Source organism: Candoia aspera, chromosome 1 (assembly GCF_035149785.1).
Source record: "Candoia aspera isolate rCanAsp1 chromosome 1, rCanAsp1.hap2, whole genome shotgun sequence".
NCBI lineage: Eukaryota > Metazoa > Chordata > Lepidosauria > Squamata > Boidae > Candoia > Candoia aspera.
The window spans coordinates 210,550,053-210,572,921 of NC_086153.1; the positions used below are offsets into that span (position 1 = coordinate 210,550,053).

The following is a 22,869-nucleotide window of genomic DNA, read 5'->3' on the forward strand; positions in this document are numbered from 1 at the left end:
CTTCAAATGGTCGCTGAACAAGGCAGTTGCTAAGAAAGGTCTACCTGTACTTTGTCACTATCCCACTTCGTAAAATAATAGGATAAGGGATAATGAAATGCTTATGATTATCTGAAGTGAAATGTGACAGTTATTGCCCATATTAAAACAGGTAGGTTTGCATGTGATGAAACTGAAATAATTAATGGTAATTTGACTAAATATAACTCATATTTGAGAAATTATCAAACTGATTCTTCATTTTTACAGAAATCCTCTTTTAACCTAATGTATTTGGTAAAGCATACTGATTCAATTTAAGGTTAACTATATGGTTATTATGTAAGGATACTATTTTTATAGATATGCACAAATTCCAACAGAGAAATGTATATTAACATTTTTAAGCAAAGCCTTCAAACTGCTGTTTAAAAAAAACTGATGAGTGAAATCTTATACCATGTCACTGCTCTTCCACTGGAGGATAATAATAATAATTTATTGAACTTGTATGCTGCCCAATTCTCAATGACTCTGGGTGGCTCACAACAATCAAAAAAATAAATTACAACAAAATCAATAAAATATAAAAGAGCTCCGTCTCCTGCACCATCTGTCCCCACCCAAATGGAGGGAAGGAAGGGAAGGGAAAAGAAGTTTCTCCTTTTTCTACTGAAAGGAGCCATTCTATGGGTGAGACAGGTTAACTGGATAGCTTACCTTACTAGCACTCCCTTAAAACATATCTTTGTGGCTTGGCAGCTTTTCCAAACACTGCGAAGAATGTATTTGTCACATTTTGCATTTCATGTTAAGCCCTAATGCTAGCCAAGACCATCTTAAAGCAACTGAAGTTAAAGTGATTCAAATGGGTTTTAATATACGGAGCTAGTATTCTGCCCAGATGCCCACAATTCTGGAATACATAAATTTAACATTTTGGAAATGAAGACAGGTATGTTGTTGTTTATTCATTTAGTCACTTCTGACTCTTCGTGACTTCATGGACCAGCCCACGCCAGAGCTTCCTGTCAGTCGTCAACACCCCCAGCTCCCCCAGGGACAAGTCTGTCACCTCTAGAATATCATCCATCCACCTTGCCCTTGGTGGGCCCCTCTTCCTTTTGCCCTCCACTCTCCCTAGCATCAGCATCTTCTCCAGGGTGTCCTGTCTTCTCATTATGTGGCCAAAGTATTTCAGTTTTGCCTTTAATATCATTCCCTCAAGTGAGCAGTCTGGCTTTATTTCCTGGAGGATGGACTGGTCTGATCTTCTTGCAGTCCAAGGCACTCTCAGAATCTTTCTCCAACACCACAGTTCAAAAGCATCTATCTTCCTTCTCTCAGCCTTCCTTATGGTCCAGCTCTTGCAGCCATATGTTACTATGGGGAACACCATTGCTTTAACTATGCAGACCTTTGTTGTCAGTGTGATGTCTCTGCTCTTCACTATTTTATTGAGATTTGTCATTGCTCTTCTCCCAAGGATTAAGCGTCTTCTGATTTCCTGACTGCAGTCAGCATCTGCAGTAATCTTCGCACCTAGAAATACAAAGTCTTTCACTGCTTCTACATTTTCTCCCTCTATTTGCCAGTTATCAATCAAGCTGGTTGCCATAATCTTGGTTTTTTTGAGGTTTAGCTGCAAGCCAGCTTTTGCACTTTCTTCTTTCACCTTCATCATAAGGCTCCTCGGTTCCTCTTCGCTTTCAGCCATCAAAGTGGTATCATCTGCATATCTGAGATTGTTAATGTTTCTTCCAGCGATTTTAACTCCAGCCTTGGATTCTTCAAGCCCAGCATGTTGCATGATGTGTTCTGTGTACAAGTTGAATAGGTAGGGTGAGAGTATACAGCCCTGCCTTACTCCTTGCCCAATCTTAAACCAGTCCGTTGTTCCGTGGTCTGTTCTTACTGTTGCTACTTGGTCGTTATACAGATTCTACAGGAGGCAGACAAGATGACTTGGTATCCCCATACCACTAAGAACTTGCCACAATTTGTTCTGGTCCACACAGTTAAAGGCTTTAGAATAGTCAATAAAAGAGAAATAGATGTTTTTCTGAAACTCCCTGGGTTTTTCCATTGTCCAGCGGATATTGGCAATTTGGTCCCTAGTTCCTCTGCCTTTTCTAAACCCAGCTTGTACATCTGGCAATTCTCACTCCATGAATTGCTGAAGTCTACCTTGCAGGATATTGAGCATTACCTTACTGTCATGTGAGATGAGTGCCACCGTTCGATAGTTTGAACATTCTTTAGTGTTTCCTTTTTTTGGTATGGGGATATAAGGTGATTTTTTCCAATCTGATGGCCATTCTTGTGTTTTCCAAATTTGCTGGCATATAGCATGCATTACCTTGACAGCATCATCTTGCAAGATTTTGAACAGTTCAGCTGGGATGCCATCGTCTCCTGCTGCCTTGTTATTAGCAATGCTTCTTAAGGCCCATTCAACCTCACTCTTCAGGATGTCTGGCTCTAGCTCACTGACCACATCGTCAAAGCTATCCCCGATATTGTTATCCTTCCTATACAGGTCTTCTGTATATTCTTGCCACCTTTTCTTGATCTCTTCTTCTTTTGTTAGGTCCTTGCCATCTTTGTTTTTGATCATACCCATTTTTGCCAGGAATTTACCTCCGATGTTTCTAATTTTCTGGAAGAGGTCTCTTGTCCTTCCTATTCTATTGTCTTCTTCCACTTCCGCACATTGCTTGTTTAAAAATAATTCCTTATCTCTTCTGGCTAACCTCTGGAATTTTGCATTTAATTGGGCATATCTCCCCCTATCACTGTTGCCTTTTGCTTTTCTTCTTTCTTGGGCTACTTCTAGTGTCTCAGCAGACAGCCATTTTTCCTTCTTGGTTTTCTCTTTCTTTGGGATGTATTTTGTTGCTGCCTCCTGAACAATGTTGTGAACTTCTGTCCATAGTTCTTCTGGGACCCTATCTACTAAGTCCAGTCCCTTAAATCGATTCTTCACCTCCAGTGCATATTCCTTAGGAATATTAGTGAGCTCATATCTAGCTGATCTGTGGGTCTTCCCTAATTTCTTTAGTCTCATCCTAAATTGTGCAATAAGAAGTTCGTGATCTGAACTACAGTCAGCTCCAGGTCTTGTTTTTACCGACTGTATAGATGTCCGCCACCTTTGGCTGCAAAGGATGTAGTCAATCTGATTTCGGTGTTGTCCATCTGGGGAAGTCCATGTATAAAGCCATCTCTTAGGTTGTTGGAAGAGAGTGTTTGTTATGCAGAGTGAGTTGTCTTGGCAAAATTCTATCAGCCTATGTCCTGCTTCGTTTTGTTCTCCCAGGCCATGCTTACCTGTAATTCCAGGTGTCATTTGACTGCCCACCTTAGCATTCCAGTCTCCTGTGATGAAAATAACGTCTCTTTTAGGCGTATTGTCCAGTAGGTGCCACAGATCCTCATAGAACTGCTGTACTTCAGCTTCTTTAGCATCTGTGGTTGGGGCGTATATTTGGATCACTGTGATGTTAGATGGCTTGCCCTGAATTCAAATTGAGATCATTCTATCGTTTTTTGGATTGTATCCAAGCACTGCTTTAGCCACTTTACTATTAATTATGAAGGCTACTCCATTTCTTCTGTGGTCCTCTTGTCCACAGTGGTAGATCTGGTGGTCATTTGATGTGAACTGCCTCATTCCAGTCCATTTCAGTTCACTGACACCCAAAATGTCTATCTTTAATCTTGACATCTCACCAATAACCACATCCAATTTGCCCAGGCTCATAGATCTTACATTCCAGGTTCCAATGGTGTGCTGATCCTTAGAACATCGGATTCGCCGTTCACCACCAGCACCATCGGCTGCTAGCCATCCTTTCGGCTTTGAGGTAGCTGCGCCATCACATCTGGGGCTAGTTGAACTCATCCTCTGTTCCTCCCTAGTAGCATTCTGACCATCTTCCGACCTGGGGGTCTCATCTTCCGATGGTATACCGACATATCTCTGGTTGTACTGATCCATTTAGTTTTCACGGCAAGAATACTGGGGTGGGTTGCCATTACCTTCTCCAGGGATCGCATTTAGTCTGACCTCTCTGTCATGACCTTCCCGTCTTGGGTGGCCCTTCACGGTTTAGCTCATGGCATCATTGAGGTGCTCAAGTTCCAGCACCACGACAAGGTAACGATCCTTTACTGTAGACAGGTATACATTTCTCTTATTATCTTTTGAAAGGAAGTGGAATGGAGACATTTTCACAATAATTTATATTCTTGGGTGGTCTCTAAACACAGTTTAGAAAAGCTATGTCCAATAAACCTTAACCTAATGAGCTAAATTCCACAGATGGAGGTAAAGGAACAAGGAACAAGTGTTTATGCCTCTAAATTAAGATGACAACATACAGTGATTAAGTATTAGAGACAAAAGCAATTGCCACACCCAGGATACAGCTGACAACGGATCACAGGTTTATGACATTTCATCCTAAATATTGGAAATTAATCTTCATTTTGCTCCCTTTTATATTTAGAAATTTGATACAATTATCAGAACATATCAGTTTAACAGCAAGTTCTTTTATGTAAAGCATATATTAACTGAAAGTCTGTAAAATGCAACTTTGTTCACCTCCCACTTTGTATATGTCTTTAAAAAACAGCTTTTAAAAAAATCAGCAAAACTTCCAGACTAGTCTTATATCTTATTCAGAAACTCCAGGTGGACTACAGCAGGGTTATATCACAGTCATTATGTTGTTATATATAGAAATAATGGAACTCAGAGAATTTTTTAAGGAATTATACTCTAAACATAAAATTGACAATGAAAACCTGAAAACATGCATTAAAGAATTTACCAAAGAACACAGACAAATACTAAGTAACTTAGACAAACAACAAGAGATCAAAGAAGCCATAAAAAAAATCAAAACTGGAAAGGCTCAGATGGGCTGATGGCCCCATATTACAAAAAGTTAGAAGAGGAATTAGCGGAACCACTATTGAAGACAATGAATGAAATTCAAACAACAAAAACAATACCAAAGACATAAGACCTATGCACAAAGTAGGAAATGAGCCAAAGAAACCTCAATCATATTGACCAATTTCTTTATTCAGTGTTGACTATAAGATATTAACTACTATATTGGCTGAATGCATAAGAAAGGACATTCCTGAAATGATACACAGAGACCAAACAGATTATAACCCGAAGAGAGATATGATGAACAATGGTAGATTTATTATCAACACACCAGAATATATCAATGTCAAGAAAAAGAAGGCAATAGCAATACTGATAGATGTGGAAAAAGCCTTCAACAATTTGCAATCAATATTTCTATTGGAGGTTCTAGATAAAATGAATCCCGAAGAACAATGCAAAACCAGGGTGAAAAGCATATATCAACAGTGAACACTCTTTGGAGCTTCTCTCTGCAAGCTTCTCAATATGTAAAGGAACAAGGTAAGGTGCCTACTTTCTCCTTTACCATTTGTAATCGCTTTGGAAGTTCTAGCAAATAAGATCCAAATAAGATAAACAAATAACTGGGATCAAAATTCAAGAAGATGAAATGCTGTGCAGAAGATAAAGCATTATCCATTATGCAACCTCAATGCTCCATACGACAGTTGATGCAAATAATTAAAGACTTTGGCTGCCTTTCTGGATATAAAATTAATGAAAACTAAAATAACAGTAAGGCATTTAACCTCCGATGAAGATTGATTCAGTGAAATACCTAGGATTCCACTTGACAGGATATAATATATACAGGTAGTTCTCACTTACCAACTGCAATTGGGACTGGCAACACCATCACTAAGCAACACAGTCATAAAGTGAAACATCATGTGACCACATCAACTTACAACGTCAGTTCTGGCTGCAGTCATTAAGCAAATCACTGCGAGTGATGTCACGTGACTGTGACTTGTGACTCCCTGCCTGCTTCCCCACTGACTTTGCTTGTCAGAAGCTGGCTGTGAAGGTCAGAAATGGCAATCACGTGGGCCTGCAACCATCATAAATGCGTGCCAGTTTCCAAGAGCCCAAATCACGATCACATGACCATGGGGACGCTGCGATAGCCACAACCTCAAGAAATCCCCTTTTTCAACACCATTGTAACTTTGAACGGTCACTGAACAAGCCGTTGGTAAGGGAGGACTACCTGTATTTCAAAATAATTATAATAAATTATGGAAAAAAATAAAACAAGGTCTCAAAAGATGGAAACGTTTAAAACATTCCTGATTAGGACTTATCATGAGAACAAAAATGAATACACCACCTGTGAAGAATTTCTATTCCAAATGGCACTGATCCTAATTTCAGATAAAAATCTGCAGGATTGGCAAAGAACAATTGACAGATTTATATGGAGCAGGGGGAAAAACTAGAGTAAGATTCAAAATTTTGCAACATTCAAAAGAAAGGCAGACTAGTATTTCCCAATCTTAGACTATATTGCAGAGCAAGCTGCCTATCTCTGAATCGCAGAGCATCAATAATAGAAGGAGCAGGCCTAGCCAATGGACCTTAAAGATATTTATGATACAGAAAGAAAAGTAGCTGAAATTACATATTATGAGACAAAGTTTGTTAAACATTTGGAATCTTCTAAAAGCAATCCAGCAATCTCACCATTAGCATTACCATCAAATACTTTTCACTCCAAGGAAAATTATAGTATAAAAAAGCCTTAATTACAAATGCCAATATAATGTATCCAGATTCAGAAGATAGATTAAAGACACAAGAGGAACCGCTCAATGAAGGAATGACTCTATCACAGTTAATGTACAGGTAGTCCTTGGCTTATGTCCATTTTTTCAGCGACCATTTGAACTCACAATGGCGCTGAAGGACGTGAATGACAGTGATGGGTCTCAGTCACTTCCAAAGAATCTGTCCAGCCAGAGTCCAACTCTTAGTGAAGTTGAAGGACTTTGTCTAGCAGATACTGAGACTATTCCTCACAGCAGCCCTGTAAGAGCAGCTCCAGCTCTGCCAGGCAACTATCTGCAGATGCAGTAAGGGTGGAGAAGTAAGTGCCTTTCACTGCCATTATCACTACAAGGTCAGTCCTAATGAAAGCTCTTACCTATGCTTGGTCTACTTCATTTTTTGTCTTCCTCCAGCAGTGCTCAAGGCATCTCTTGTACCACTACATATCTCAGAGCTCCTCAGTAAACCATGCTCTACAAGATCCGCATATACAGAGAGTTTGCATAGGCCAATTCGGTCCAGCACCCCTGTCACACGCTCATTCCAAACCATGACGAAGGCACCCACCGAACTACATGCCAGACCTTTGGAAAAAACCCCAAGCTCCCTCTGAAACTGCCCTGAGACAACTGGGCCAAAAGGGAGTGATCCATCTATGGCAAGGGATTGACGTTAACACCCCCCAGATCCAGATCATGACACCACTACCCCGAGACAATCACCAGATCCAAAGTGTGACCCCCTTGTGAGTCAAACCATGAAGAAATTGGACCAGATCCATGGTTGCCATAAGCTCCCAGGCTACCTCAGACCCTGTGTCCAGAGAAGACAGGTTAAAGTCCCCCAGAACCATAAGCCTGAGGAACTCTACCGCCAACCTGGACACAGAGTCCAGCAGCCCAGGCAATGATGCTGCTACACTGCAGAGAGGAAGGTAAGTGAGCAGCAGTCCCCATTGATCCATATGGCCGAATCTCACAAAGAGGGTCTCACATCCAGTTATGTTTGGGGCAGGGCTCTTGAGGTCACCAGAGACTCATGAATAAGCCTGTCAAACCCAAACATTTAGTATGGGATTCACTGAAATGTGTGGGGAATATAATTTTTCAACAGTCATCTCTCCTTAAGTAGCATACAGTAGTTCAATGGTTCCTCCCTAACCTTCAGAAGAGATTTTGGGAAGAAGCTGCCAGGAGGGCATTATCTTCTACCAGGCCCTCTTCTCAGGAATTCCTCTACATTATCTGGTCTCAGAGTTGTCAAACTTGGGTTGCTAGATGTTCAGAGACATCTACTAACATCTGAAAACACTATCCTCAATTCATAATTTACCAAATTTTCAGAAGTCAGCCAATCATTTAGTTATCAGACTATATATAACTACACATCTTTTCAAGTCATTTGTTTTGTTCAGATTTTAAATCTATTCCACTTTGTGCTTCAATAGCATGTCAGAATCTGCAGTTCAACAATATTCAATTCTTAAAACATTTTTTCAGTAACTGATGCATATTTATGGCAAACCTTTAGGAAAAAAGAGGCATAATTTCTCATGTTGTGGGGGGGATGGATAAATCTAGTTTAGTATCTTACTATTGCAACTCCAAAATGAGAGTTTTGGAGTTGCAGTTTAAGAGTCCTTGTATTGAATTTTGATATTATATGGATATTATCTCTTATTGGTTCTTTTTCAGGTAACATACTAACCAAATGTATATGCAGATTATATTCTATCATTTACTTAGAGGACTAGTTGATTGTGAACAATTAAAACATTATTTAACAAGGTCAACTTTCAGGGACCTCTTCTTACACCACTCCCACCACCAACAAAGTTCTTCAGCAGAGCTCCAGACTTCCTATTAATGCTTAAGCTACAGAAATAGTGGGGACCAGCCTGTCAGTCACACAGTAAATCTAATCTTTCCCAGCTCCAAGCCTGTGATTTGTCTGGCCACTCCACCGCAGAGGTGGCCAGGAAAACTTGGCCACACTGAGAAAATAAGCAAGCCAAACACATTATAAAGGTGAACTGATGCCGTATCCTGAAAAAATCTCAGGATCACACATTCTCCCTTCCTGTTCATATCCTTCATCTCCCTCCCTTTCTTTTGATTTTGAATACAGAGCCCACCTTTAGGGCTCCTGCTCTTCTACCTTGATGCAATTTACATGTAATGGAAAGGTATAGCTAGAATACCCAGGAAATGAAAAAAGGAATTAGCACACAGGGAAGAGGAAGTAAATGAGTATACAGTCAGGTATAATATTCAAATTTACACTTGCCCTTCTAGTTACACGACCTTGAACTTCTTGCTTATATCTGATCTTGGGGGTTTTTGTTGCTTTTTGTGTTTTTATGTGGGTTTTAGTGTGGCTGTTATTACTATGATCTGAATTGGTTTAAATCTTATGATGTTTTAATTTTTGTTTTATATATAGTGATAATCATTGTGATTGTGGTGGGGGAGAAGCATGAGATAAATAAATAAAATATATGAGTTGATCTGATATTGGAATGCAACCATTTTTATTCAGTTTGTTATGGCAATAATTTTAATCTACCTATCAATAATGTATACTATGTTATCAGCACAGGAAATAATTCTATGCTGAATTTAGGATCCAGAAGATAAAACAGTGCAAGCTATTGAATGATCCTAGTATGCCAACTTAACAGTGAATCATGAAGTGGCCTTATGAGACCACTTGCCAAAGGGAAAACAAATGTAGTTCTAACTTCAGAGGGAAGGAAAAATAGACTTAATCTTAACTTAGGGCCCTTCCATATTTGAACTATATCTGCACCAATTTAAGAAGGCTGTATCCTATTTAAAAATTTGTTTTAATATAACACATAAATGCAAACAAAACAAAATATAAAAATAAATAAAACAAAGAAAAAATTAGATGAAATACAACAATTAGAAAATTGAAAAAAAATACAATTACATATCTATAAGAACTGTTTTAAGTCTTTTTCTTAGAACAACTTAAATCTTGACCACATGGTATCATACTATACAATCTTTTCTTTATGCTGATAAGCCAGTGCTGAAGCTGAGAGTCAACACTGTATCTTTCCAGGAACACATACCCATCTTTTTGGCAAAAATCTAAGTATAAATCAAATCAAATCAAGTTTATTACAGCCCTAAGGCCAGATACAATCAAAATATCTAGTAGTAACAATCTTACTTACATACATACATACATACATACATATATATATCAGAAAAACCATAAGTATGATAGGGTCTAAAATTAATTAAGAATAAAAATACTAAAATAAATTGAAATAAAACACTATTTTAAGAAATTCTACACCTAAGTAATGGTGTGGCATATCGTGCAGATGGTAACACAAAACTGGGCAACTTGTGAGGATATTTTCAAGTCCTTGTCCAAAAGAAGTAGCATTAAATAGAAATCACACTCCCTGCCTGGAAATTTGTTCAATATCGGATACATAAGGGTCTGTCTAGAGTCCTTATATAGGGAACAGTATGGCTTAGGGCTTCTATTGAGCAGCATCACACAGACATAACTGAAGGTGCATAGGAGTACCCATAAAATGTCCAAAAAGGACTACTGAGGGCAGAGAGTCCAGCCTGGCTAAGGTGAAAGCCTTACGAAATTTCAAAATTGTAATGGATGATAAATAGGAGGCTAGAATGAACCCTTCTGGAAGAAAATGACCAATATTGGAGTGTTAACACCTTACTTAATTGGTTTCTCTTCAAATCAGGTAAATCTAAATATTATAAATCCAAAATTCTTCATAAATAGGCAAATTCCAAATGTTTGAAATGTAATTTAGCAACTTTAATGTAATTAAAGTAATTAATGTAATTTAGCAATATCTTTTAAATCATAACTTCCTTCAGAACACTTGGTTCACCATTAGATGCATATGCAGCTAGTAACAAACCAACACTTCTGCATTCTCAAGACTTTACATGAGCAATCAAACCAACTTTCTTCTGTAACAGTCATAACACAATTCAAATTGTAAACTTCATGGACTTGGGAAGTGGCTACTTTCCCATTTACAGGAACACTTTCTTCATGCCACTTCCAATAATCTGAACTCAGCACTCTTTAACAGATTTCATGGGCTACATTATTAGCAAACTCAAGCTTAATCCTTCTAGGAATTTTCATAATGCCTCTAAGTAAGGGCCAAGTTTAACTTACCCTGCTTATATGAGCACCAAACACATAAGTTTTGTCTTAGTTTAGTTCCCAGTCTTTGTGGGTTACTTGCAACTGTGGAGAAAAGTGCCTTGTAGCAAAATTAGTGTTATACCATCACTTTGGCTTTCAACAGGAACATATTTGCAGGAAGAATGACATCTTGATGATCAGACAATTTATCACTCTTACCAACAGTTCAGATTGCACAATGGCCAGACTAACACATATAAACATAGGGGTAGGAATAGCAATGGATTATTCTGCTTTTGATAATGGTTTTGAGGGGATTTCTGTTATTCCAGGAGCTGCCATAGTTCAAGTCACAGTACATTGACTGAACAATCATTTTTGCACTCTCCTACTAGTTGGCTGGATGGACCACTGATTGGCTCATAGTATTCCCTATCTACTGTCAACAGTCTGAAGTCAGCATGAATGCAGACAATCACAGGGCTGACTTCAAAAAGCTTTAGGGGGATTGAAGAGTGATAACAGAGCCATCTAGAAGGGGTTAATCTGTTTCCAAACATGTGTTGCTACAAAGTGCTAAACAGTAGGCTTTTTCAAACCACAAAAGAAAACTCCTATCAGCAAAAATGATATGCATTATCTTGGGGATATGTTCCCTTTCTTTCACAGATAGAAAACAGTCCCTATTCCTCCCTTTATGAACATACAAAGTGCAAGTGTGAGCAAAGTACATCTTCCTGATAGGTACTTCTTCAATACAATAAAGCCATTTCATTCATTCACTTAATACAAAGATTACTTTCCAGCCAAAAGGTAGAAGCTGCCTTTTAAACACATATTCACACGTGCATTTTTCTTCCCAATAAATTGATACTGCATTGGAAAATACTTTCATTGACAAGTCAAGTATTTCTTCTAAACTTGCACAGCAACCATTTCAAAACAACACATGGAGCTAGGTCACTGCATTTCTGGGGTTAAGCTTCCTAACTTAGTCAAATGTTACATCTTTCAGCAAGAATATATAAATTATAAAAACGTATCACACAACTGTAATTGTTAAAGAACACTTGGTTGAAGCTTTTTACTGAGAGTCCAATTTGAGGCTATATCTACAAGTTGCTTCAAATGATTCTGTGTAGTCATGCAGCAGTACACAGTAGAGAACAGTTCCTGTCCTTATGACTGAAAACCCTTGGGTGCTAACAGTAATTAGCAGGATAGAGCAAATACCTACGCCTCCATATACTCTGAACTCTTTAAGAAAAGCCAGCTTCAAAAGGTCTTTGCCTGCAGAGACAAGGCCAGTATCTGTTAGGAACAAGTTTCTTTCCTGTACTACATTTTTAAAAATTCCACATGAATCTGGATATGCTGAATTTTTACAGATTTTTAAATATTTAACTAAATACTTCTCAGCAATTGGTTTAGGCTACAGATGCTTATTAGTGTTTATGATATGCACCTTATTAACTCATTAATAGATAGTACAATATTATACAACTGTACAATAGTATACAATAGTCATCCAGCAAAGAAAAAATCAAGAAAAAATATTTGATAAGAATTCTGTGGAACTAGGGAGCTACTGCCAGTTTTTGCATATTCATAGAGCTATCTGAAAATGTACAACACCTAGTTTTAGAATTCACTAAGTTTGAAGATAATTTCCTCTGCCAAACACCAACCACTTTCCCTTTACACTGGAGTAGGAGGAAATACAATCCGACGCACTTGAGGTGCTTGAAAACTATTAATTAAAAGTTAATTATTGCCATAGGAGGATCAAGGCTTGCCTACCAAAGAAGATGAGACGTGTAATTTGTAGTAAACAGAGTGATTCAGTAACTACAATATGACTTCAGCAATAGCACCATACCATGGATTCATTTCCTGTGTAACTGCAGAAAAGGTTGAAACAGATTAATTTGAGCCATTACTGGTTCCAAATAAGCTGTTTTGAAGTTCCATTCAAATAATTTAACTTGTATCCTGGTAAGTGCATTTAGGGCTAGAGGGTAGTCATTGCAAAACCTATTATCGGAATATTTCAAACTGCTCAGCAATGTGGATCCGGAAGATTACAGACTAAAAGGGTCTATACCATTTTAATAGCTATTTTCATTGCTCCTGGAGTTACACAGCAAATATAATTATCAGTTTTAAAGCTATGAAAAAGAGTTCCTAGAAGATTGTTCTCACATATCTTGTCACATAGAAATCTGGTTTGTGAATGCTGACTAGTGCACATAGGAACAAACTATACCCAAAGTAAATATTGAAAATAAAATCCACCAGTGCTAGAACTGCTACTAAACACCATCTCTTACATTCCTTTCTTCTTAATAGGCCATATCTATCTACTGGTAGAGTGGCATCCTTACACAGAATGCATTTTCCTTTCCCTTTGCATTTCTCTGTCTCTGCTCCAGAGGGCTGGAGAAGCCTTTAGAAAACATTTGAGGGGATTCAGTGAGAAGAAGAAAAAGTCCTATATAGCATGAGGATACATTCACTTGATCAATACCTCTTTCATCCAAGCAGTTTTAAGAGACTTTTTAAACTAATATTGCTGATAAAGTGATGGATAGTGTCAGAAAAAAAATGAAATAATTCACATCGGTGTAAATCATTACCTGTAACTAGTACAGATTTGAAATAAAATCCATATAATAAACTACAACAGAAATACCTTGATAAGCCTTGGCAATATTATACTGAGAAGATAGAATAGTATATGTAACTTTTGAAATGGGAGGTTTTTTTTTTAATAATCTGAAAGAAGACAGGAGTAACTTCTCTCCTTTTAGAAAGCTAATCATTTGTGATACAGTAATGGTCTCCTCCTTTCTTCTTCCACCTGCTCTCCACTAGTGCTAGAAGTGATAGGGTTATACATCATACTAAACCATAAGGTGGTTTAGTTTTGGCTAAGCAAATTATGTAAACTGTGCCATTATGGTTTGTGAGCAATCAGTTGTGACAGTGCAATGTGTGAATGCAGTCAGTTATTGCATATTTAACAAAATATGCTTAAGCAAACCAGTTTAGTATAATGTAGGAACCTCTGCATCTGTCTGTGACTCCTTCTTGTTCAATTCTCATCACTGTCTAAGCAGAACATCCAGGATTATCGCACTACTAAATTTCCAGATCTGATCCTCATCAGTCTTACAGAGCTAATGAGGACTCAGATATTTGTGACAAGGGCAGTCATAGAAGATACCTGAGCCACAGATCTCCTTAGAGCCAGAGAAAAGAAACAGCTGAGAGAGACACTGTTGACTTTTAAACTGTGTGTAAGAGAGACTGCATTCATATGCCCTGCAGAAATTGGTTTGGATGATCTGGTGGTTATAAAGGCCTTCCTTCATGCTTTTTACATTATTTGGCTCCAACTACCCTCCTATGCTACAAGTTGCAGCTGGAGACTAGGACATGGGTTCTCCTATTATTATAAGAGCCCACCGCCACTCATCTTCATGATCATAATTCTGATTCTATTTATCGCTGGAAGTTATTAACTATTGAGATGTTCCTCTTGTCACACCTTCTCCACTGGACACCAGGGGCTCCTAGGATGGTATCCCAGCTTTAAGACTAATAAATACAGAGGAGCATGATAAAAGACTTTCTGGACCTTGTAAAAAATTATAACCATACCCTACTCTTTCAACAGCAAGGCTCCAATAGCAAATAGGGCCTACTTTATCCAATGTACTGATGCACCAAAAGCACACTTTTAGCTTAAAGAATCTTATGCTAATACATTTGTTAGCTGCTAAAGTGCCAGGCATTTTATGCTTCTGGAACATGATCAGGACTTGTCTATAATAAAAATCTGTGGAAGTTGTCTATGAAGCACCTACAACTAAATTATTTTGATTATACCTTTCTAAAGTGTACTGATCTAAAGAAAACATAGGTCCCACTGCAAAGGCCATTCTTTTCAGGAAAAGAAAGCAAAGGTCCAGAAGGATAGAAAGCATTTGCCCAACACGCAACATTCTGGAGAGGTTTCTGGTGTTCGTAGTCTCTTAAAGCCAATTAGAAATAGAATACCTTTCTCTAGAATATGTTATCTTGACTCATAAAGGAAGATAAATTTTTAAGAGGAAGGAAATGAAGAGGTATTTTCCTGCCACAGATATCAAGAAAAAACAGCACCAGAACATTGCCAGGTTCTTGCCCTTCAGTTTCTGGGGAATCTAGGAAGGTTGGCATGGCAAAAGCAAAAGAGCAGCACCAAAGATTTCTCCTTCATTCAACTCCTGGCTGCCCACCTCACTTCCCCTTCCCTCCCTCCCTCTTTTAAAGGAAGAGGAAACTACTGGCCTCACTACCACTCTGCAGATTCATGAAAAGCAGAAAAACCTGAATGAATGGAATGAGAGGAACCCCAGCTGGAGAACTCCACATGGCAATTCCCACCCAGCCACCCTCTGCTGGGTAAAAAAAGAGGAGAGCAGAGAAAGCACGGGTGATGATGATGGTTCTGAGGAAGGACAGGGTGTGATTACTGTTGTTGTTATTCGCACCACCACCACCATTATCCACAATATCAACCAGCTAATCTACTGCTAGCAATAACAGACATCACATACCCGAGTTTGGTGCTGGCGGGGAGTCTCGGCGGGTCTCATACCTACGGTGCTGAGGGAGGGGGCGCGCCACTACTCCGTGGCCCCCAGTGATGGCGTGAGGAGGACGGAGGGAGGAGGAGGAGGAGGAGGAGGGGGCTGTGGCGGAAGCGTGGCGTCCGGGCAGAGCTGTTGGCGGCGGAGCCGCATTGCTCTCTCCACCCCAGCCGCCGCCGCCGCCGCCACCTCCTCCTGCTGCTCAAGCACCTCTCAATGGGGAAGCGAGCGCAGTTCTGCTTGCCCACCCCCCGGCTTGCTGCTGCGGGGCCCCTCCTGGCTGCCCTGCCCGGGCAAGCAAAAGTATGGGGAGGGGGAACCCCTTGCAGAGGGCACCGTAGAAGCCCAAGCAGCTGCTTGTTGCTATTACTGAGACTCGCACCGCTTCCTCACTTCCGGGAGAGACGCAGCGTGCGTGCGTGCGCACGTCACGGCTCGAAGCAGCGCGAGCAAATCACCGTCGGAAGCCTCTTGGGCGTTCGCTGGGTGGGGCTATTCAAAATTGAGATGCTGTGCGCCGATCTCCGGGCGTTCGGAGCGGGGGCGGTCCCTGGGAAGAGAAGCCCTGTGCGTGGAAGGGAAGCGCTTCCTTTTTCGTGTTCCTTCGCCGGTGGTGGCAGCGGCGGCGGCAGCGAGGGCTATCGCAGTGACAGCGTCCGTTCCGCTCGGCAGAGTTGGTTGATTGATTGGCCGAGCCGCGGGGAACCTGCCTAAACCAGGACTTGCAGAGTGTCCTGTAGATGCAAAGTGAGCGAGTCTCCTGAGAGAAAGGGACGAAGCGTTTTCACCTTTGCAGAGAAGGTGCACATCACGGTGGCGTGGTTTGCAGGACCTCCCCTGCCCTGGGGCTAAAACCGATCTGGGGATTCCAACAGTCATTGCCAAGTGAAGCTCTGTCTGTAATTTTTCTTGTCTGTCCAACCAGAGCTTTCTGGCCTGGACTTGCCCAGCGAAATGTGAAAACACTCGCATTTTCGGAAGAACTCAAGCAGCCGTTGCCATATTTTCAGGCTTATCTTTAAGCATATGATTGCAGTAATACAGCCCCAGGACGTGGCTGGTGGGTGGAAGTGGATGACCCTGCGGGGCCTCTCCTGTCTCTCCTCTCCCTCTCCCTCTCCCCCTCACTCTCACAGACGCACACTGTCAGACTCGGAGGAAGATTGTACCCTCTGCTGTTAAAACGTTGAGAGTGCATTTCTGCAGGTGGACAGAGGCAGCTTTCATTTTTAGGGGCAGTACAGCAATTGAGCCAGTTTGGTGTAGTGGTTAAGGCACCAAGCTAGAAACCAGGCGACCATTAGTTCTAGTTCTACCTTAGGCACGAAGCCAGCTGGGGGACCTTGGGCCAGTCACTTTCAACCATAGGAAGCAGGCAAGGGCAAACCACTTCTGAAAAACCTTGCCAAGAAAACTGCGGGGACCAGCTTCAACTGGTACAGAATGTGGCAGCACGGGGAGTAAATGGCGCTGCATTGGTTGCCAGTGTGCTTCCGGGTGCAATTCAAGGTGCTGGTTGTCACCTTTAGAGCCCTTCGTGGTTAGCAATACAGGTTGCTTGAGGGATCATTTCTCCCCAGATGTTTCTACCTGTCTGATTCACTCAGGCAGGATGGGCATGCTTTGGGTCCCATCGGCTAAGGAATGCCGGTTGGTGGGGTGTAGAAGATGTGCCGTAGCACCCACCTTATGGAACATTCTCTCTCCAGAGATCAGAATGGCCCCAACCCTGCTGGCTTTTTGGCCGGGCCCGGGGCCCTAAGTGTGTGCAGGGACCCTTTTTGTGATTAATTTAGTCATTAATGATGGGTGCTTTATTCTTGGCTGCTATGTATTTTACTGTTTGTATTATTTTAATGGTTTTTATTTTTTAAATTTTGTTCGCCACCCAGAGTCACTTGGTGAGATGGGTGGCCTTACAAAATGAATAAAATAAAATAAAAATTGGCTCGGCTCAGTTCAGTTTGGGAATGTGAAGTAGGCCTGTCACATCTGGGCTGCAAAATTTCAGACGGCCACTTGATTGCTGCAAAATACAGAAAACTCTAGCTCTTTGCTGCCATCCAGATTTGGTAGGCCTAGTGCAAAGCATAAAATTTGAGGGCAGGCAGGGTTGATTCATATAATAGCAGAAAAAAACTCCAATGTTCTGTGTATACTGAGATTGTGCCTAGTGGTCTGAGTCTGGGCTAGTGGTTAAGGCAACAGGCTAGAAACCAGGACACAGAGTTCTATTCTGGCCTTAGGCATGAAAGCTGGCTGGGTGACCTTGGGCCAGTCACTCCCTCTCAGCCCAACTCACCTCACAGGGTTGTGGGGAAAAGAGAAGGAGTAAGGAGTATTTGGTATGTTCCCCGCCTTGAGTTATTTGTAAAAATAATAAAAGTGGGATAAAAATAAAATAAAAATAAATATTGACACAACAATTAAACTGTATGGAAGTTTTTCTTTAAATTCCTGTTAGTCTGATCCAACATAGTTGTGGTTTGGGGGGCCCTCCAGAAAACTCTGGTGTTCCCTTGCATTTCCACCTGATGTCATCATCCATTTTAAACAGTGGTGCCATGCTGCTTCTTGAACTGACTTCTCTGTGGCATCACACCATTATAATTGGAGCCTCAGTGGTCCCTCCATTTTTTAACCACTGGTGTTCTTCAGTTTTTACTGAATGGATCCAGATAACACGTAACAGAACATAGCCAAGCCATGTTGAGATCATGAGTGCAAAATAGGGTTGAGGTAATGGTATGTCCTTGGAACTTGCTTTTGTTTAAGCCAGCAGCCCAGAAAATAAACCCAGGAAGATATGTATGAGCATTAAGACCTCTGCAGCCATTCTTTGAACCACATTTTTTGGTTCCACTTGCATTTGTTGCACAGACCAACAAAGTAACCTGTTGCCCTTATTAAAAATTGACAGAAAAGTCTAAATGACAGTTTCTGAGTTCTCAGAGGCTCTCCTAATAAAAGCACATATTAGTGCTTCATTCACTGCTTGCCATCCATTTTTTACATAAGCATAGAATTATATAAGCATAAGCATGCCCTGCTGGATCAAACGCCTAGCCAATCTAGTCCATCAGTCTGTTCTCACAGTGGCCAATCAATTGCACAAGAAAGCCCACTAGTATTCCCAACAGATGGCCATCAAGGCTAATAGCCATGGATCCCCAGGACTTCCATGAATTCTTCCAGCCCTTTTTTGAAGCCAGCCACTCTGGTAGCCAGCACCACATCTCATTCGTCTCCAAAAGGACGTACTTCATGATACGTTTTTGAATACACGCTTAGTTGTCAGCCGTTCTAATGTTAGAGGGAAAAGAATAAAAGAGAATAATGTCGCTCTCTATTTCCTGCAGTTCAAGCTCTTTCTGGCCTTGACAAGCATTAGATGACTAATGTATTGAATTGAACTGCACGTTTAGCTCAACGAATTTACTACTGCTTGTCAAATTTGCACAGGATTTAAGCTTTGGTCTTAAGAGTTTGGGTAACGATTAAGAATGCTTGCAGCAGATGTATCTTTTCTGGGTGCACGTTATACCAAGCAGATAAGCTGCCTGTTTCCTCTCATACACTGGAGGCTACTCTGCCCTTTTTTTTTTCTTTTAAACCAATCCATTCATTTGTTTTGATGTCTGCCCTTAGCATGCAAATAGAAATGACAGAAACTTAAAAAGACATCTTCAGAAGAGTATTGAAAATTGGGAGAGGTTGTTAATGACAGCAAAGGCATTAGCCAATAGTTTTTCTCTGTAGTTGCTTTTTAATTACTTCAAATTGATTGACCATAATAGCAACTAACAGCCACTTCTGGGGAAAAATGCATTACCATTTTTTAACTTAATGCAATGGTGTTTGCAAACCAGCCCCATGTTATAAAAAAAGGGTGTTCATTGTCTTTGGGACTATGTTAGCTTAGGCTTTTGACAATCTCTCACATTTATTAATGAGCCAGATACACAGTTTTGTTCTCTGGTATACCTGTGCCTTTTTTACAGAGGCAGATATCCTTATTATGTTGACTTACCTTTCTGCAGCAATGCAGTGATGCAAGAAAAAAAAGCAAAATCATGATTATAGGTAAGTTCTGAATAATAAGAAATAAGAAAGAAGCCTAATTCCAATATGCAAAATACAGTTACTTGATATATGTCAAACTTTATTTGCCTGCAGTCCTGCATATACACTTGGGAGAATAAGAAGTCCTATTGAACATGGTAGGACTTACTTAGGAAAAACCATGCACAGGAATGTATAGATCAAACTGGATTATTTCTCTACTAGGGAAAACATTTTAAAAAATGAGAATTTTACTAGGCGAGAAGAAAAGGGGAGGTCCAATATCATAATCTTCCATGTAAAGTTTATCTGGTGTATTCCCATGGCTTATTTTACCTTTTCCTCAAAGAAGCAATGATGGAAAAGTTATACAACATCTTTTGATTGGTATTGCTCAGAGATTTCTCCCTGGAATTATTCTCAGCCTATCTTGCAAATTGAGAATGTCTGCTGCCACTGAACAACCTGCTCAAATATCTTTTTGCAGCAAGTTATTTAATAGTTCTTACGAAGTTTGATCTTTGGACGGCATAGGATGCTTACTTTGGATTTTCCGCTTGTGTAGGACAAGACATTGACTTTTCACTTCAACCACTAATTTTCAGCCAGCCAGTTGATGATTTTCAATGTACTGCTTGTTTTTACTTGATTTGAAGCACTATTTTAAGTTTCTTATCTTTGATACTGCCTTGATTTGTTTTGTTTTTGTTTTTTACCAGGGAGTTGATACTAAAATGCTGCAGATGTAAGATAAACTTTTAAGAAATGGGACTGGCTTTAATAGAACATTTACAAAAGGTATTTTAGAGCTAAGAAAATCTGTTAAGAAATAGACTGGGTAACGGGCCCACGTTTCCTTACAGGCAATCCCTTATTAAAACCACTAGTCACTGGAAACAGACAATGCAACAAATAAAACTGTTCCTGTGTCTATGCTGACAGTATTATTACATGATCAAATAATTGAATTCACTGTATCAGAGATTCATACACTGCTCAGCTTCCATTGCACCTTAGCTGAATGGGAATATACTAACCTGAGAATTTGGTAAGGTATACTTAGTTTTCAAGTAAAGCAACAAAGCCCTTTTCAAACTCTCAAAACAATATATAGTACAAGGTATATAGCAAAGAATTTGCACAATTTCTTGGCTTGGTTTGGTTGTTAGGCAATATATATGCAGAACTCTAACAGGGCTTTATCCTAGATGACTAACCATAACCCTAACCTAACCTTAAGGCTTTTTAGGGATTAGCCCTTGGTAGAGCCATTCCTCACCTGGAACCCTCCAGATATGGTGGGACTGTAATTCCCACAATTGCCAGCCACCAAGGTCACTAGTTATACTGGTTATGAATTCTGATCCAACATATCTGGAAAGTGCCAAAATGGGGGTGGGTGAATGGGGACCATAGTGTGATTCCAATATCCACAGAAAAATCCCAACCTGTGCTTTCAGTCCAAATTCAGAAGCATCAAGCTGATCTGAAAAAGCTAAGTAGAGTTGGACCTGCTTAGTACTTCAATGGACCACTGTGGTGAAGGGAACCAGATCTCACTGGCTGGCCAAGATTATCTCTAAGTCTTGAAATCAAAATTAAAGACCCCACATCAATTTGGTCCCCACAATATCAGTGCCTGATGGCAGGCAGAGATGAGAATGGGTTTCTCCCACTGGAAAGCCTTACTCAGAGGGAAGGAAGGGGCCAGAGCCTACTCAAGTGAGAAGTTGTCCATATGCTTACAGTCAAGTCTGGAGAGCTTATTGGGACTGTTTGTGCGAGTGTAGGAGGACAGGCCTATTTAATTCCTTTATTAGATATTTTATTTTGAGAATTACTATGAGTTCTTGGTTTGGACTGCTGAGGCTGCAAAGAGTCTGCTTTTGTTGTCAACCCTTGTCCCTGAATGCTCAAGGGACTGGGGAAAATAAACTTCAGAGGGTTTTCTACATCTTTGGAGAGTCCAGTGTTTGCTTTCTGTTACTCAGTAGTCAGCTCTCCACCTCTCTGTCTACAAGAGTCTCTGCCACAAACACCATGAGGAAGTCCAAGACGGGGAAGTATATATTTAAAAAATATTCTGAGAGAAGGCAGCGGCAAACCACTACTGCATCACTGTCAGGAAAACGATCTTGGTGTATCAGTGAAGTCAGCAGAAATAGTGCTTGACTCAAAAGAAGCATTTCCTTTCAATGGCAACTCAGATCTTTGCTTTTTGTCTTACTTATAATTGGGCTGCCTATATCCCAAAGATTTCAGGAGCTTCTGTTTGTGGTGGTACAGAAAGAGGACAGTAGAAGCGGGACAGGAATGCCCCTGGCATTTCTTTGAATGTTTGCATCAGCACTCCTGAGTTGTCATAATCTATGTGCCCTTCACTTGTCTCTCCTTTAGTCTACAGTTCTTTATACATTTAATCCTCCCTATAGGTACAATTCCTTCCCAGGATCTTGAGCTGCCTTTCAGCCATCTCAAAGCTCATTACCCCATTGTTGTTTATTTCTTCAGTCGCTTCCGACTCTTCGTGACTTCATGGACCAGCCCACGCCAGAGCTTCCTGTCGGTCGTCAACACCCCCAGCTCCCCCAGGGACGAGTCCGTCACCTCTAGAATATCATCCATCCACCTTGCCCTTGGTCGGCGCCTCTTCCTTTTGCCTTCCACTCTCCCTAGCATCAGCAACTTCTCCAGGGTGTCCTGTCTTCTCATTATGTGGCCAAAGTATTTCAGTTTTGCCTTGAATATCATTCCCTCAAGTGAGCAGTCTGGCTTTATTTCCTGGAGGATGGACTGGTTTGATCTTCTTGCAGTCCAAGGCACTCTCAGAATTTTCCTCCAACACCACAGTTCAAAAGCATCGATCTTCCTTCTCTCAGCCTTCCTTATGGTCCAGCTCTTGCAGCCATATGTTACTATGAGGAATACCATTGCTTTAACTATGTGGACCTTTGTTGTCAGTGTGATGTCTCTGCTCTTAACTATTTTATTGAGATTTGTCATTGCTCTCCTCCCAAGGATTAAGCGTCTTCTGATTTCCTGACTGCAGTCAGCATCTGCAGTAATCTTCGCACCTAGAAATACAAAGTCTTTCACTGCCTCTATGTTTTCTCCCTCTATTTGCCAGTTATCAATCAAGCTGGTTGCCATAATCTTGGTTTTTTTGAGGTTTAGCTGCAAGCCAGCTTTTGCACTTTCTTCTTTCACCTTCATCATAAGGCTCCTCGGTTCCTCTTCGCTTTCAGCCATCAAAGTGGTATCATCTGCATATCTGAGATTGTTAATGTTTCTTCCAGCGATTTTAACTCC

The 22,869-nt window shown here is 40.5% G+C and overlaps 1 protein-coding gene across 1 annotated transcript in view; it reads right to left on the minus strand.

The window, feature by feature from the left end:
* The window catches only part of SPOPL (speckle type BTB/POZ protein like), a 45,408-nt gene extending 29,705 nt beyond the window's left edge, over window positions 1–15,703 (minus strand). The window contains exon 1 of the mRNA XM_063318400.1: window positions 15,466–15,703. The gene's annotated coding sequence lies outside the window, so the exon portion shown is untranslated. The remainder of the gene's footprint in view (window positions 1–15,465) is intronic.
* Between the last annotated feature and the right edge of the window lie 7,166 nt (window positions 15,704–22,869).